Here is an 18,435-nt window from a genome sequence, read left to right as displayed (position 1 = left end):
TTAAAGCCCAATAACAAATCCAGGAAAATAAAGTCTTGTTACTTTTCTTTGGGAAGCTGATGTTGAATGTATAAAAGGCGGCAATGAAGCATTCAAACCCTTCCATGATTGAGTCTACTTCACAACTTCGTTCTCCGCCTTAATCTGAATGTGTTTTGCACTTAAGTGATTCGGTCCTGATCCAATGAGACATGGCGCTGAGGACTGAGGCCCGACGTTGTCAATCTTTCTGAACCACAGGTGTGGAGATAGTTCTTGCCATGTTTCCTTCTTATGTGTTTTTTTAGAGAATTGACAATACTATATGAGGCTTCACAATGATTAATTCCACAGAAAACTCTGAAGTTCTGTTCTCCTGAGTGGACCATTTGAAGATGGTTAAGAAGGTTAATTCGAGTTCTGCTCTCATATCTACAATGGCAGCATCTGAAGATGCCTGAATGTTGTGTGTACACATTTTCTGAATCAGTAAGACTGAAAGAAGAAGAAGCCATTCTTAGTTGAAGACTTGAGAAAGTATTTCAGTATTGTCACAATGGACTCTTCCAGCTAAAATTTTCAATCAAATCAGGGAGGCCAATTAAGAATGTACCAACTTTAATGTGAAGAAATCTTGCTTGCCCTTGAAGTACAGCACCTGTTTGAAAATGAGAGGCATAAAAAAGTTTTGCATTAAACAAAGCAAAGGCACTACCATGGGAAGTTAAACTCTAATTCAAGTGCTTTCATAATGTGCAATTTAACAGAAACAGTTCATTAGTGTTGAACAGGAGGCCAGGTTTAGTTAGCAAGGAAATCCTCCTAAAGGAGTCTTCGAAGTCAGTGACTCTTTAGTGAAATATATTTATCATGACAAGATAAGGACACAAATGATTGTCTGGATTTGCAAGAAAAGGCAAGCAGGTTGTTTAAATTCAAAGTGGCTGTCAAATTAGGCACCTTGATGTGTAGTACACCATGTGCACCACATGTCTATGCCAATAATATAAAACAGCCACTAAAATCTAGAAACACAGGCCTGTACATAGTACATGTATCTTACAGTACTCAATTACACTTGAACACTGACCTGTATGTGTACCTTATTTACTAGGGAAAGTCTATGGTTAAAGCTGTACACTCATCAATCCAGATGATTCATATTCTCCCAACATAGTTAAGTTTAGCTCTTCCTTGCACCCCCACAGATTAGTCTCATTCCCCCACAGCTATCTTTCTAACACAACAAGTAGATTACCAACAATTTTCAAAGAATACTGTATCCTGAGTACCTTGCAGTAATTTGAGAATGCTGTACAATGTTTTGTGCAGTTTAACCTAGTAGCCATGTTCACATTAAATAACGCAAGAGCTGTTATTAAGTCCGGGAGGAGGATTATATCAGTTACTTAGAACAAGACGCCTTAACATTTTAGAATGATTTAGTTTCATAAGTCCGCCTGCACGATTAACATATTGCGCAGGCTTGAAAAGGTTTATATCAGCTGTTCAAATTTCCCTGTGGTTTGCTGTTTGTTACATGTGCTAGCTGTACTAATTATACTACTCCGTATACCACTGCACATAAAAAGTTTACTGTATCAAACCAGTCCGTACCACTATTAGTACATGTGCAGCACGTGTGCATGTAGAAAATGTGAGGAGCGGAACTGTGGGCTATTGTGTGAGTTTATGTACACACTATACGCACACAGCCTTACCGCGGATTGAGACGATAATCGTTTCTTGCAGTTAAATTTCGTCTGAATTAGTTGTAATTTTGTTGATTCTACAGTTGTTTTGTTATGGTTCTGAGCAATTATGACTTGAAATTTGTTAAAATAATCATAAAACTGTCTATCATATGAATAAGTGCAACTTGTGATGGAAGGTAATAGGCTACATTACATACAGTATGTTCATGAAAATCTATATCTAGCGTTTTCTGGGGTTTTACTTTTGCAAATCTAGCGTTTTTTGGGCATATGCCGTTGGTAACGCTGACTACATTGTTCAATTCACAGTAGCTACCACACCGATCACATCATAACAATGTGTCCAATACTTTCACATACTACTTTTATAACTTGGGCAGTACGTGTAGGCCTAAGCTGGCGGGCTTATTACAGTATCACTTATAATATGCACTTGGATCCTACATACGTTCAATGCAGTGCATTGCTGCAGTGCAAAGAAAACGTCAAACTAAACGTAAATTGCTTAGGCCTATGGAGATTGCTTCCATAGCATACAGTACGCCAGTGGTCATGTGATGATCATGTTGTTAGTAATAATTTTCCGCCATTACCTTTGACTATTTGGAAAGGCGAAATTCGGTTGTTGCCGTGTTTTTCCGCAATATTACTAACTTTGCTAAACTCATTGGGCAGTTTGTTGTAATCTGACTTTGTTTGGACGAAATGACTGGTTCCAAAATCAGGCATATCAATGCAAAAGCTTTGTGTTGGGTTAACGTTGTAGTTGAACCATGACTCAATACGTTAGGCTAACCGCAGAGTTTAACACGAGGCCTCTCCCGCTAATGATCAGTAAGATGTTCAGAATAATGTGATATAATTGCATCAAAATTAGAAAATATTTATTTTAACTACTTAAAAATAACATACATCATAGTACTAAACAAAACACATGACAGCTTACCTTGATTTTCCAAAATATCAACAAATATGTCCATAAATTAGAAGGAGCAGTTGTGTCTTATCGTGCATGTCTTGGTCGTTGCGTCGCTCTGGTACTACATAGTACTAACTGAATGGCATGGGCAGTACTTCTACGAAAGGCAGTTCGCACAATTACGAGGCGGGTAGTTTAATCGCTATGATCGCTATGTAGAGTTGTAGAATCACTAGTTGATCACTCTTAATACTTGGAAACAATCTGTAAATGTACGTGTCACGTTAGTATTTCGACCAACTACAACATTCTTAATCTACTCACGATGAGTAACTTCGTTCACATCGTTTATTGTAAGCATTAAGGAAGTATCGTCACTCAATGCATGAGTAAGTTTACGAATTAGATCAATGAGTTGAGTACCTAAGAATTCGGCGTCTAGCATCTGTACACATTGCCCCATGTATTTTCAGTACTGATTAAAATTTGCAAGTACATGTATGCGCATATTTTGTGAAATAAGAGTCGCACTACGAGTTGAGGTGCATCCCTACTCATTAAAGGTATAACATCTTACTAACAGACGAGTAAGCAGATTTTCTGTGTACCCATTGCTTATCAGGCTGACAGGGACAAACGTCAACAGAAGACCGTCACGATGAAATAATACTTGTACACCGTAACGTTTCACGCAGAGCATATCATGAGTTGATTCAGCCCTATTGCCTTTGTGCCGACCAAAGGTCACCAAAGTTTAACAAAGATTAAGTTCCGAAGGGTTTGCCAACAGAAAAAGCAAGGTGTATATTGAAGAATCATGGATTGCATACTATGTATCATACACTTATCATTTGTAGATTTTTGTTTTCTTTGGCATGGCAATAAAAAAATGTAACAATATCAAGTTATGGTCCATTTCAGGTACTTTTTTGCACAGATAGTAATACATAGGCCTGACATCAGCTTGGTTTGAACACAAGGCAAGCTCTGACAGTATATAGGCACCAAAACAGAGAAAGTGACAATACCTGGAATCACACGGTATGTTTGATAGAGCACGGTATGTTTTATAGAGCACGATATGTTTTATAGAACACTCTTTATTTGTTTGACGCTTGCGTGTATTGACTAAGTTGGGCAATCAAATGCTGTTGCTGAGAGGCAATGTTTAATAGTCTCTTCAAGTTCTCTTTGAAGTTGTCACGGGGGGGGGGGTCCCACGGGGGGGGGGGGAGGGGTAGGGGAAACGAGGTAGTGGCGACACAAGGCCGCACAAGGCTGTTATTGAACACTGTAGTAGCGCATATAGTAGGCTATACTTAACGAAACTAGTGTACCACGTGTACAAGGAACATGTACACGCAGTCTTGTAAGTTCGTGATGCTTCTAAACTGACTTACAGGAAAGTAATGTAGTAGGGGCGTATATGTGTGTTTCATTTAGAGTATAACGAAGTCATCTTGGCTTGTGAGAAGTCAGTGATTCATGAGTATCGGCTATGCCCTATAATTCGAGTTTATTTAAAGAGAGAGAAAAAAAAACGAAGAGGTGGTAAACTATTTTTGACCCTTTTCATCTCAGCTTTTCCCTTTCCCCCAATAAAATTCACTCTGGCAAAATTCCCAAATTTTCGCAAAGCAAAAACCCCCACAGTTGCGGTCAAAACACACGCCCACAGGTTTTTAATGAAACACTGTATATATATATATACGCGGAAACTTTCGCCATATATTGACGACGGTACATCATATGTATATATATTTAGATATGTGTGTGTGTTACATATATGCATCCCACAGTAAGATATATATATATATGCTATGTGTACTATTTGCGCTGGTTGTCTACGATATCTCCGTAAAATGTGCGGGTTGGGATGTCACTATGTACGGAGGAAAACTCAATGTAACAGGATCTCTTCTGTCAGACCTAGTTGCTATTAATATTCCTCACACCATAGCACTCAAAAGTTACTTTACGATTTTTTTTTTCTTTTTCTTATCTTATCTTTATGTTAGGCTGTCTGTTGGATTAAAGCAGTATTCGAGTATTTGATTCAAAATCTTCCAAACGTAGTACAATAACTCCTTTCTTCTATATTGATCTGGATTAATTTGTTAAATTTTATATTATTTAAGTTCAATATTCTGTGTGTGTGTGTGTGTCTGTGCGTGCGTTCGTTGCGTGTTTGCGTGTGCGTGCGTATGTGCATGTATGCGTGTCAGAAACTTAATAACTACCCTCTCTCTCTAGGTTTGACTCTTTTTTTCTTGATTGCCAAACAAATTAACCAACGTAAAATACTATCATGCGTTGCGTCAGTTGGCTGTATTTTCCTTATCTTTTCACCTACATTGCCAAATTATGTGCTCTAAAAAAATACACAACATGAAAAGACATGATTCATGGAAAGAGATGAGTATGATGTACAGGAAGTATCAGGTGCAAATCATTCCCTGCATTATATAAATAAAAAAACAGCAACGTGCATTTGCAAGAAAAGTTCTGTTCATCCTTAGCATGTCAGTGTTATCGGCCAGTCTTCAGGAATTCAACCACAGCCCTATCCATCAGATAACCCTCGTTACACGGTTATCAGTCGAGTTATGGTCCCCCGTGACGCACGTTTGACTTAACGTATAATCCATCAGCTGACAACCCATACAGTTTAAAGTTTATTTTATTAACGGTCAGCAGTATCATTCCTTCAAAGATGCTAGAATTACCCCAAATCTGGTCACCAGTCACTGGTCAAGCGTTTAGGCTGGGAATGTGCTTCATGCTCTTCGTTTGGAGTCCCGTCCCCCATCCTTCCCCCTACCCCCCCCAACCACTCCCCATCCTCCTCAACCACCCCATCCTCCCCACCCCCCAACCCAACGCGCCCAATGCACCATCATATGCTCTAAAATGAACACAACAAAACTAAACGACACAAGAGCGGGATGAACTTAACATGGCACCACTGGGGTAACCATGGCACCACTGGGGTAACCATGGCACCACTGGGGTAACCATGGCACCACTGGGGTATGTATTCCGCGAAATCGTCTTCGCGTCGACTCTCTTATATACGAGTCTAAATTTTTTTAGAAACGTTTAGGCTTCTCTGGGGGTAGATATTAAGTCAGTGTAACCTGCAGTAACAGGCCATAGCTTCATTAAATACAAAAACACAGAGTTTGCTTATGTGGAGATATTTTATATGCGATAATAATTAAAACTGCATGCACGCGTGACTTTTATCGTTTATCCCCCTTTGCCCTTTTTCGCGGTATACTGCTCAAAATGATTGCTCTCTATTGGCCTTATTACTACCAAGAACGCTATTGACTATAAATAGCTTTCAGTGTGTTTGCCAAACCGTTTCTATGTACTTATGAATAGATATATATATATATACAATAGCAAGCCAAAAAATTGGGAAAGCCCCACATATGCGTCATCGGAGGCAATTACATATGATCAGACTTGTAAAGTAAACAACACGATTACATTGAGTGAAAAAAAAAATTGTAACGGATAACTAGAAAATGAAAAAGGAACTGAACTTATTTTTGCAAATGGGGGGAATCATATTTGCCAGAAATTTTAAAGAAATGAAACGACTAAAGCTGTAGTCTAAATTAAACTAAGAACAGGAAGTGCATGTAAAATAGTGGCAGTGGTAGTACATTCGTCGAAAAGTTGTAGGCCTATTTGGAAATATAGGCCTAATCCACATGTAATATATAAACTACTTTTACAATAGATAAATCGTATATTACAACAAAATCAAACTGAAATGAATAACGTATATGTCTGCGTATATATGTATATATATGCGTATATGTATATATGCGTATATGTATATATTAATGTGTATGCATATATATGCGTATATGTTAAATGCGTATATGTATATGCGTATATGTATAGGTGTATATATATATGTATATCGTATATATGTATAACGTATATGTATGCGCCTTAGAAAATCTGGCAAGCCAATAGGATATAGTGCATGTCGACCATACCCGGTGCCAAACACAACCAATCAGGGAACCAATTTTTCACCGTCCTGTGATACGTATAGACATTTTGGCCCCGTTGGCCTTCTGTATTTGAATTCACGTTTTAATGATATTATCACGTGTGTTGTTGTATCTGACATCTTTTTGAGTTGAATTCGCTTCCATAAACGGATCATATAAAACCAATAGACCGTTTAAAATGAAAAGTGAGGGAGCTTTAAAAACCACAACAAGTTGCTCTTTAGAATTTAGAACACCAAATTCGAGCCAGGAAACGATGAATCATGCAATGAGTGGGTGGTAACAACAGCCTACACAAAATGTTCTGTATATTGACAACGAATCGAATTTCTTTCGATTCCCTAATGATGTTATAGTTTATGTTGGGTTACCAGTATTACATGGGTTATACAGGATATGAATATGAAAGTGTTTACAATCTAAAATAAAGTAGAGCTTTAAATAACCAAATATACGTGGTTGACGATTCTTCCACGGCTGAGTTAAAAAAAAAAAATCCCCCGACTGAGATCGAAGATGCGGTAAAAGCCCCCGCCCCCATTTTACGCACGATACTATTCAGCGCTGACGTTCTTGTGTATGTGATTATTACATGTTATTAATATATAATATACAATTCGATATTTTGAGAACGGAATGAAAAGTACTCGTTAGTATAAGTCTTGCTAGCTCCCAGTTCCGTTTTCAGGAAGCATTGCGAAATAGTATATGATTCCAAAAATAGATATATGATTCCAAACATAGATTTTGAGTGCTACTTCATTTTTGAAGGGGAAACATAAAAAAGCTGAGGGATTAATAAACTGAAAACACAAACAGGAAGTAGACTTGCATGGAAATCAAGTCATATCATGAAAATAATCCTTAGTTTAGTTTTTTTGTTTGTTTTGATACTTAGGCGGTCTCTTTATTATAACACGCATGACGTCATTAAAAGTGAAGTTTTGTTTATATCATTTCAATAATTTACAAATATGCTAGAAACTAGACTCTATTTAAGACACAATATCTAAAATTGGCATTGGTAGCTTGAAGGCGGGCCATCATGTGATTAAACCTCAACACCCCCCCTCCCCGTACACAAACACACACAAGGAAAAATCTTCATTCCTTCTCACGCATGGCAGAAGACTTGAACAAGTCCATCTATGACGTCATCGAGTCATGTGCTTCTATTTTGCAAAGTGTTGTTTAACTTGTTTTTTTTTGTTTTTTTTTCTGTTAATGGAGATTGGATATCATGATTTCTAGCTCTACGTTATTGAAGCTCTTGAAAGTATAACGATGACATTGCTTTGAATTTATTGTCAACACTGTAAACAGTCTACCCTGAAAATGTGTAAAGAAAAACAAATAAAAGGTCAAAGGTTACTGATCTTTTATTGGCATTATGATATATCACATATTTTCAAATGAGACTCCTAACCCCAACCCCCCCCCCCCGCTCCCTCCTCGCCAAACAAGGAGATCTCCCAATCGGAACAAGGTTTTTACTTTTTTGTGGGGGCGGGGGGAGGGGTACACATCACAAGGAGCTCTGTCATATAAACCAAAGTATATCTCTCAAACGGAACAGGTTTCTTACTTAAATGTTCGGGGGGGGGGGGGGTGTTTACATAACAAGGAGCTCTGTCATATAAACTAAAGATGATGGGTGGGTTTACGTCTCCTTAAGCGAACAACAATAACAAGGTTCATGCCAACAATTTCACGACAGCTTTCCTTCTTGCATTTACTTTGATAAACTGTTCTTTTCTTTTTTAAATACATATATTTATATTTGTGTAGCGGTATACAGTTACCATAGAAATGGCATTTAACTATGCTCTTGTGTGAGGGTGGGGGGGGGGGGGCTATAGAAGATACAAGGATGGCGAGGAACGGACAAACAGATTGATTATCTACAAATTTCTTCTAAACATTTCACTATGTGTAAACATTTTGCCAGATAATTTCTTCTGCGGAACTCAACAACAACAACAACAGTTTTTTTTCTGTCTTTCCTTTTACGCGACATTTTATTTCGTAAGACGACTCCCTTTGAAATCATGGGGTGTTTTTTGGGAGGTGAAATTATGGGGTGTTGGAGTGTTTGCTCAGTGGTTAACGCCGGTGCCTTCCAATCATAAGGTCCCCGGTTCGAGTCACTCCAAGATTAATGTATGTCGTCCAGTTACAGAGTTGTTGACATTTGACAATTCATAATCATGGACGTTAAATATGAATGTTAGAGACTGACTGCGGTCAGCTTGCGGCTTTGATAAGCCTATGAGGCTTCTTCGCGAGTTCCTGCTTGGGGGAGGATCTAATATACATACATACATACATACAATTCATAATCATGGACGTTAAATATGAATGTTAGAGACTGACTGCGGTCAGCTTGCGGCTTTGATAAGCCAATGAGGCTTCTTCGCGAGTTCCTGCTTGCAGGAGGATCTAAAATACATGGTTTTTGACATTTGACATATACATGGTTGGACATTAAACATATACAGTGGTGGTATATATGTTAAGTTTCGATGATTTTGTGGCAATACAATGGGGATACAATCTGGCTAAAGCTGTTAGCATTTACTGTAAACACAGATATCACAGATATCACACTCTACGTAGATGTATACAACGTTTTCTTAGCCTTTTGTCGAAGGAGAAGAGGATGCAAGACAGAACGGGCGTGAGGAGAATAGCGTCTTCTGATTGGTCGAGAAGTGTTATAATCCAATCGATCGCTGGCTAATCGTTTACTATCGACTTTCTCAACCCAGTGCATGTACTTATCCTGCTGATTACGTAATCCCTTTCCGACATTATGATCTGATTAAAGTGTCAATGACTTGTGAAGTGAGTAGAACTGCTAACAAGTCTCAGCACGTTGTGTAATTGAGCTATCATAAGCAACAAAATTGCAGGTTGTCAAATATTTGTCTCAATTAAAAGGTGACACTAACCCAGCCCTTCATTATTGATTCCTTATGTAAGAGATACCCTGTCATGAACAACCCTCCCGGAAACAGCTCAAAAAACCAGTCTTATCCCATAGTTTGACTGCAGATATCACAGATTTAGTGCATGTTTTCTTCACACGCAAGGCAGAACAGTGGATACTATGACATCACTGATTTACAAAATGACAACATCCAAACACGACTTTAAAAAGTGAGATATCTCACAAATGGAACATCATATGTCTTAGCTGGCTGGGTGTGTTGATCTGCACAAAGATCTCTGTCGTATAACTGTATATATATATGAGCCAAAGATTGATGGTTGAATTTGTGTCCCCTTGAAGAAATAATTTTTCAGAGTTGCCCAAAGGTGTCATTATTTGGCTCCATGTGTTTGAGTTTATGTATATACATCGTCGCATCGCAGTGTTGCCATAATCATTTTTCCTTGGTTGTATGTTGGTGCCATAACAAGGTCCAATTGTTGTATCTCGGTGTTTTTCCGTTATAAACTCATGTGATTGTGTACTGTTGTCTAAAGTGACATGAAATATGCTTTTCGTTTGGCTCGTTATTCCCGAAAACCGGGGAAAACAAGAATCCATACACTGTCGAAAATGAAATTTCTGTGATGATCCTAATATGTTTATGAGATGATGCCGTTCAACTTGCCTCAAACATAATATGTATGCTTTGTTTTCGCAAGCTTACTCATTATATGCGACGAACTATAACACTCTTATATACCATATCATATGATATCATATCATATCATTAACGTAACTATAATTAAATATTCATGACGTCATCAGGGTGTCGGGATGAGAAGATACCGCCAAAGATTACGAAAGCGTAATCATGATTGAATAGAAGACCTCGAAAATATCAATTACAGAAGCGAATTTTGAGTGGAAACCATATTCCGTGTATTCATTTTCAATGCGGTTATAATTTCTTTCACATAATATGTGACGTCATTGAGCTGTTCATTTATCTGGAAAATATCAAATGGTTTCAAGAGATGAAAAGGGCTGAGTGCTTCAAATTAAATGGAAAAAAAAACGACAAGATTCAAAAGGCTGGTTTTCTCATCTGAATAATTCCTAGAAATCCGATCTCGTTCGTGGAGAGCTATGGAAAGAGAAGAGTTTCGGCCGTGGTCAGGTGGTGAGTTATGGTGAGATGAAAAACGTGGTTCGGTTAGGTGCTGTATAATTCATGCACATGCTGTGTGTGGGGGGTAATTTGAGGGAACGAATAGAGAGAGGAACTTGTGGGAGGATGCTTGAGGAAGGATGTATGGTTGTCGATATGGGTCAATACTTGCAGACGGACTCGTGTCGTGACGTCATCGTGTTTATAGCCTCATTTGTAGACATCACGACTAGACGAACATGCATGTGCATGCATGCGTATAGTTATATAGGAGGGAATTTCTGGTTCGGGAGCGAGTCACACTGTTATCGGTTGGATGTATGATGGTGCCGTCAAGTGGGGTGGGGGTGGGTGTGGGGTTGGGGAGACCAGAGGGCGAAGTCCTCGGCCAATTTGATGATGACGTCAGCTTCTCAGTGCAGGTTTAAGTGTTAATACTTTGTTTTATTAATTATCAGTTAACGTAACTGAAACACGTTCTTTTAATTTTATTAAAACAATTAAAACCCTTGAACGATTTTCAACACCATATGTCCTTGAAAATATTTTTACTTCCTTGTTTTGACACGTTATGTGAGGACATAAAAGTCCTATGTTTCCGCCTAGTGAATTTTGTGTCACATCCGGGGAACTCGGACTTTAATGGTCAGTCTGTTAGACTAAATAGTCCAGTCACTTTAACTGATGAACATCATGCAGTTGCACAGAGGGTCATATTTCAACAAATAAAATACAGTTGGAACAGAAGTACTGTTTGATATAACAGTTTGCAGGCATACCGTTATCACATCTATATTTTGTGCCTATAAAGTAATTGCTTTTCAGAAATATCTTATATTATATACAATTATATATTATGAATAGGCCTATATGAACGTACATATGCTCTGCATATAGCAATGACGCGAAACTACAAATAGATATTCTGGTACGGTACCTTAAGTTTATTTCCGAATGTCAACATTTTCTCTCTTGATTCTCCCCTCCCCCTCCCACAGGCTAACGGTGAATACCACTATCAGTTATCCTAGAAATATACAAACTCTTATAAGTTTCGTGAAATATGACTCAAAAGCGAGTGACTTCATCAAGTCAATTCACTTTTCTGTTTGTCCGTTTTGTAATTACTTCCAAAATAACAGACAGCGTTTATCCAAGAAGGGAAACTACTCTTTTGAGAAAGATGATGTTTGATTCCATTCAACGATCCCAAATGACGTCACAGATTACCTTACGGAGTTTCACTTTCTAGAGACAGTGAAGGCAGTTTCAATGTGGTTAATAAAAAAAAAATTATAATAACGTTACATCGAGACAAAATAGCTCGTAAATAGCCTGTTAGTAACACTGTATTGAGATGGGTTTTATATAGCAGTATAAAAATAAGTTCGTCTCCCACGAGAACGTTCATAACATAATAACATCTTGTTCATATGAAAGCTATAGGCCTAGGCTTATCTGATAAATAATCTTATCATTTCTCATGAATTTTTTGCACCTGAGGGTGACAGAAATGTCAGATTCGTCTACGCATAATATAGCCTATCTATATTCGTTTTTCTTTTTTTCAAGATTGTGTTTCTGAGAAATGTTATCAATTTTACGAGCAGGAAAGATCACATTTGGGTACAGGAATTTAATATAAAGCCAAGTATATATAGGTTCAAAATAATCCAGTGCCTGTTTCTCCATAATTCACTAGCACGCTGTTAGATCGTGCGACTGAGGGCGTAGACCTTCAATGACACAGTTATATACTCTTCTTGTTATACTTTCATCTCGAACTATAAGTACGAGGATTAGGGACTTACACATTTAATTGAAAACCTTTGAAATCCAGGCGAAATCTTTTACGTGGAAAAGACACTTGGCAACTGCTTCAACTGAAAAAGATAAGGCTGGGGGATTCGCTTTCACGGTGTTCTCAACTGCTCGTATTACACCCAGGGTTTTAGAAGGACTCTTGACGAAACATGAGAACAAAGGAACCAAAGGAACTGAGATCAATTCAAAGAGAACAACACCCACCGTCTTGGGTCAAAGTTCACCGGGTTTTTTTTGCCTCTTAATATTATATGATAAAAATATGTAGAACATGATAAGTTAGTTTTATCATTAACTCTTATTCTCCTTCTTCTCCTATACTTTCTAATACTCTCCATTATAGGATATCTTACATAATCTCACAATATATATGGAATCTTCTCATAGGCCTATGAATATTATTATTATTATTATTATTATTATTATTATTATTCTGAGGCATTCTGAGGTATATTTATACGCTACAAATAAGGACTATATGTTTAGGTATATACACGCAAGTTTGTGCTAATATCTATACTTTTATTGTGTGTGTTTATATTTTTTTGGGGGGGGGGGGGAGTGGGGGGTGTTTACACCCTACTCTATCCCAGGATCTGTGTACATGAATGTCCGAGAATATTGCTGATTGTCAGAACCAAGTACTTTTAAAACTGATCGCCTAATAGAATACTGATCAATAAAATATAAATATGTAATATAAAAATATAAATATATAATATAAATATATAATGAAATAAATAAATAATAAATGAATAAATAAAGAGTATATATAAATTATGCGCAACAACCTGCTTAAAGAACAACGAATGTTCTCCCTATCTCCGCAACTGGACCTCTCCCTTCTTCCACCATCCCATCCCATCCCTGTTCCTCCCTTCTCCCAAACCTGATCCCCGTTCGGAAGGAAAACTTCATATACACACGAAATTTAAAGGCATTGAAGACTCGCCCCAAACAGCGTGCCGCCATCTTTAAAAAGTTAACTTTCAGTTGCTTGCAAGTAAAGTTTTTATCTTGTCGCTACAAAATGCAGACAGTAATGAAACGTGATACCTTGTTATCTTTAGCAGGACCTGAGATATCTATCGCTGTATCGTTTGTACATTGTGCTGTGGGTATTGATCGCAGCTGTATGTACTGACTGTACACTAGTGTCTAATTATACCGACGGTAACAAGCTGTGTGTGTATTTTCTGGGATCGATGGTGGTGTCTAACACTTCTGTTACACCTCATTCGAAACTAGGTCAGATTACGGCATTAGACGTTTCTTTTTGCGCGAGTCTTCACACCCTTTTTAAGGACTGATGGTCGTATGTGTTTATCTTTTTTTTCCGTTAAAATATCTCTTAGTATTTGAACAAAATATCTCTTGTTTGTAATGCATGCATATGATTCATGTAAATGATGACATATCATGTATAGTGTATATCGTTGCATCCTTGCCTGATAGTCTGTGATCCTTGTAATTGTATATTTATTTATACAGCCCGCGTCCTACTTTTGTTAAGTCGAACAATTCAGAGAATAACTACAAGAAAAGAAATACCCTATACTTGACCTATGCTTAAAACCCATCGATTGAGTCCAGGGGGATTTAATTTTAAATCCCTTCTCTCTCTTTAATTAGGAGATTGTTGCGGGTGTTTTTCCAAGAAACTCATTTCGAAGTTGTATGGTCAAACGGTAACTACTATTTTCCTGTGTATACCAGCCGAGAAAGCTTTTTTTGCTTCTTGTTGTTCAAACATCCAATGAGATTATAAAGTTCTCCCTTGCACGAGTTTGTTATAGTGGCGGCGGGTGTGTGTATAGACTTAACCCCATGCAGGTATTCATTTGATATATTCTGTTCTGGCTCTCTGGACAATGAAAATAGGGGTAATATACCTTGAAGAGTTTATTATTGGATTTTCTGTGATGGTGATTAAACTTCACGCTGAGATTTTGTATGTGTGTGTGCATGTGTGTGTACGTTTGCAGGTGGATTAGATTCGTGTAAGGACTATACAGTTTCTTTCCAAACAAAAAAAGGCAGGAATGTCAATAAAATATTTTGCTCTTTTGAGACCCTTGACGTATTATCACAGTTTCTGTTCTGTTCGTGTGGCTGTTCATGATTTAATTAGGAAAGAAATATTGGTAGTGAATAAGCTTAGAATAACTTTCAAGCACAGTGAGTGACTCTTCCCTACAGGGTGAACAATAAATTCTCAAATGGGGGGGGGGAGGGGGAACTAGGCTTATAGGAGAGAGGTAATGGGGAGGGGTGGGTGTGGAGTGGGATAAACCTTGCAGCAGATGAAGTGTTAGTTTTGCGTAAATGTCTTATAAATGCGTAATATTATTATTATTGCGTAATGTATTTTGCGTATGTCCTAATACTTATACAAGTAAATGAAAAACGGAAAACCGACTGGGAAATTATTCACAGTGGAAAAGAGCAAAGAAATTTATTTTAAGAAAAGTGATAAAAAAGTAATCCACAGGTCAACGGTTCGATTCCTGTTCGAGGCTTGGATTTATTTGCTTGCCCCAACTGTTTTCTACTTATCTTTCCACAATGTACTCCATGTACGTTTTGTAAAATTTACAAGCACTACACCTATACGAACCGCATAAAGATAATACATGGACGGTTTTAGTTCAACTAGCTTATGCTTTAATATCTCTAAATGTTTAGGAAAGCCACTACAGAACTAATTCATTTAAACCCTTTCCATGTGATGATCGTCGAATCACCACTCCGCCATCGGTTATATCCCTCACCCATCACCACCACCCCCCCCCAACCCATTCGGACACATGAGAGTATATCCTCAGCATCTGGCCACCGTTTTCTCAAATACTGAGGAAGGTGGACGCACTCCATTCATCATCACATTGCATTGCAGGCTATGGTGGAAGAAATCGTTCGCAAAACATAGGAAGATCGGAACCAAATGACCCCATTTCAAATTGGCAAACCAATAATATATATATATATATATATATATATATATACCAAATCTACAGAAGACTACACCACACCTTCACCATAAATAATATTATTTTGTGCAGAATTCACCGTTCGGTTACCGCAGTTACCGGGCATACATATACATACACACAGATTTAACCGTGGAAATCTGTATTAATATTTGCGGAGTTCATCGTCCAAAACATGGAAACATTAATATTGATTGCATCGATATAAGTTACAGTACTTCACATTTAGTGTGTGTTTAAAAAACAGCTGGTAGTGTTTACAAAGCAAATACGGCACATATATAATGGAAACAAAACGATAGATGCTTCTTAATTGCTTTCACAGTACAAGCGTAAAATTATCTTGCTTGCTTGTTATTAAATATGATGGTTATATCGTCAAAGGGGACGATGTCTTGCCGGTACAAAGTTAAGACATGTAGCTAGATCTAGCCTAATTTGCATATAAGATTTGGGCTGAAGCTGTTACTTAAATATAGCCTATAAATATAGCCTATAAATATAAATATATATATTTATATATATATATATATATATATTTATATATATATATATATATATATATATATATATATATATATATATATATATATATATATATATATATATATATATATATATATATATATATATAAAGTGAATATTCACTCTGTAGATAATCGGGTGGAGACAGTGGGGAGCATGCGCAATAGCTTTATACGACTCCAGTCGTAGTAAAATACAGGAAGCTAGGTACCTTTATATGGTGGATTACAATGTCAAAGGTCATTTTAAAAACTAGATGACGCGCATACCCCGTTCATTGGTTTCGTTGAAAGATTCCTAATGTAAATGTTGCTTTTTAAAGGTTTTTTTTTTACATTTTTGGCGCGAAAGATTTGACTAAAATAAAAACAGACTATATTGACGTAACCTCAGTGAATACCTTTACAGAAACCATCTTATGAATCTGTTTGATAATATCCTATCATCCATCTCACCAACGAAGCGGATGTTACACGTTTCCGCGACTCTTCTTCTTTTCTTTGTTAAGACTGCAGAGGAATGTCATAATGAATACCGTCTGCCCAAGCGAGCCAAATTGTATCTGGCAACAGATAACTGTTTTGGAAACTACTGTATATAAGGCTATACAGATAAGTGATTACTACAGACGCCAGAAACATTTGAAAATGTTGTTTTTGTTGTTTCTGTCTTTCATGCCAAAAGTACAAACCCGTTGGTATTTGGCTGAATTAACAATGACTTCCTGCCCTGAAAAAAAAAGAAGGCATTTTGTCAAACTCTCGCTGTTGGTCACTGAGCTGTTTCTTTAAATTGAACTCGACTTTAATATTAAATCTTTCGTCAAATAGACTTGGATGGTAAATAATCAGACTCTGGTTTAGCAAAATAAAAAATTAAAATAGAAGCTCAGGCTTCATCTTTAGCTTGTAATATTTAATACTTTATAATAGATGACTAACGCAACTATAATATCTAATGAGAAATTGGTTGCTTCTACAGGGAGATATGTCATTGGTTTGTCATTAGTTTCTTGGACGGTGAACGTAAACAGTGTTGACACAAGTTTGGCTTAATTAAGGACATAGGCAGGCTATATTCGAAGGAAAGTGTATACCCATAATCAAAATCAAATCAAATCATACCTCCTCAACATACATCCTACACACACAAGTACACTTCCCTCATGGATAGTATAAGGGAGCGAAAGTGCATATGGATAATTGGGGTGTGGCGATTGTATAAATCTAATGCATTTTGGGTATATCTATATGTATCTATGCATATTCATATGGTAAATCTATGCATATGGTAAATCTATACAAATAAATCTGACAAGTTCATATCCAGCCCGGTGTTCAAAAGATTATGTTTTAGAAGAAACGGCATACTTGTCAATCCTATTATGTGCCATACTTAATCTGAGTCCAAAACACATGCAGGAGTAATAGCCAGTTTTTACGGTGTTCAGTTTACAACCCATTTCCATGGCGACGAGTTATCAACTAAGTTATAACGGAAATACGGTTTTAAGTTGATATCACTTTTTGTTGCATGCCCGTCGAGACAATAACCGCAAACCGCTTAACAATAAAATATAATTGCTTACATGCATATAGTCTCCTATATATAGCCTATACCGTCTGTCGAACGTTCTTGTATGCAAAATTTAGGATGAGTATATATAGGCCGACAGGCTGTATCTTCAGACAGACGAAACTATGAGGGAGAGATACAAAAGAAAGAACTAATACAGATGTACGGAAGCTTAAAAGAGCCATCAACATAAGAAAATCTTGGCCCCATAAGTTGACATTTTCAAGATAATATCTTATCAAAAATCAGAAAAATGTTGGATTGCTCAGTTGCTTTAACTGAGCAATTGAACAATTTTCTGCAAAATGTTTAATTGACAACTTATCATATCTCGTAAATGCAACATTTTTCTGAAAATTGTTCAATTGTTCACTTCATTCCATCTGAGCAATTGAACAATATTCTGCAAAATGTTTAATTGGCAACTTATCGTATCTCTTCAATTCAACATTATTTTCTGCAAAATTTTCAATTTTTCACTTCATTCAAACCGTTGGTGACTGAGCAATTGAACAATTTTCTGGAAAATGTTTATTGCTTATTGCGGGCAAAGTTTTCTTATGTTGATGGCACTTTAAGCTCCCATACAGATGGGAATGGCTCGGACTCCTGATGAGAAGCAGCCCGAGTAGGCCTACTGGCTGGGGAAGAAATACACCCGGGAAAAAGTATAATCAACCCTCAAAAGAAGAAAAAAGACAGACCATAACACCTGGTTGTGACTAGCCTGATATGAGGTCTCACATTTCCCCGACCTGTAGAGTATAGGCA

General features: G+C 37.2%; 1 long non-coding RNA gene across 2 annotated transcripts in view; it reads right to left on the bottom strand.

The window, feature by feature from the left end:
• Positions 1–18,435, bottom strand: part of LOC139959385 (uncharacterized) — a 74,032-nt gene that overhangs the window by 27,156 nt on the left and 28,441 nt on the right. Inside the window, exons 3-4 of one of the 2 annotated variants that reach the window (XR_011790078.1) lie at positions 17,678–17,787; positions 16,299–16,818 (exon numbers count right to left, since the gene is read on the bottom strand). The exons of the other annotated variant lie outside the window; for it this stretch is intronic. This is a non-coding gene — a long non-coding RNA (uncharacterized lncRNA). Of the gene's footprint in view, positions 1–16,298; positions 16,819–17,677; positions 17,788–18,435 lie in introns of those variants that run through there. 2 annotated transcript variants of the gene reach the window in all.

The sequence above is a fragment of the Apostichopus japonicus genome, chromosome 19 (assembly GCF_037975245.1).
Source record: "Apostichopus japonicus isolate 1M-3 chromosome 19, ASM3797524v1, whole genome shotgun sequence".
In the NCBI taxonomy this organism is placed as follows: Eukaryota; Metazoa; Echinodermata; class Holothuroidea; order Aspidochirotida; family Stichopodidae; genus Apostichopus; species Apostichopus japonicus.
The sequence above is the reverse complement of the archived record's forward strand: the minus strand, read 5'-3'. Positions and strand labels throughout refer to the sequence as shown.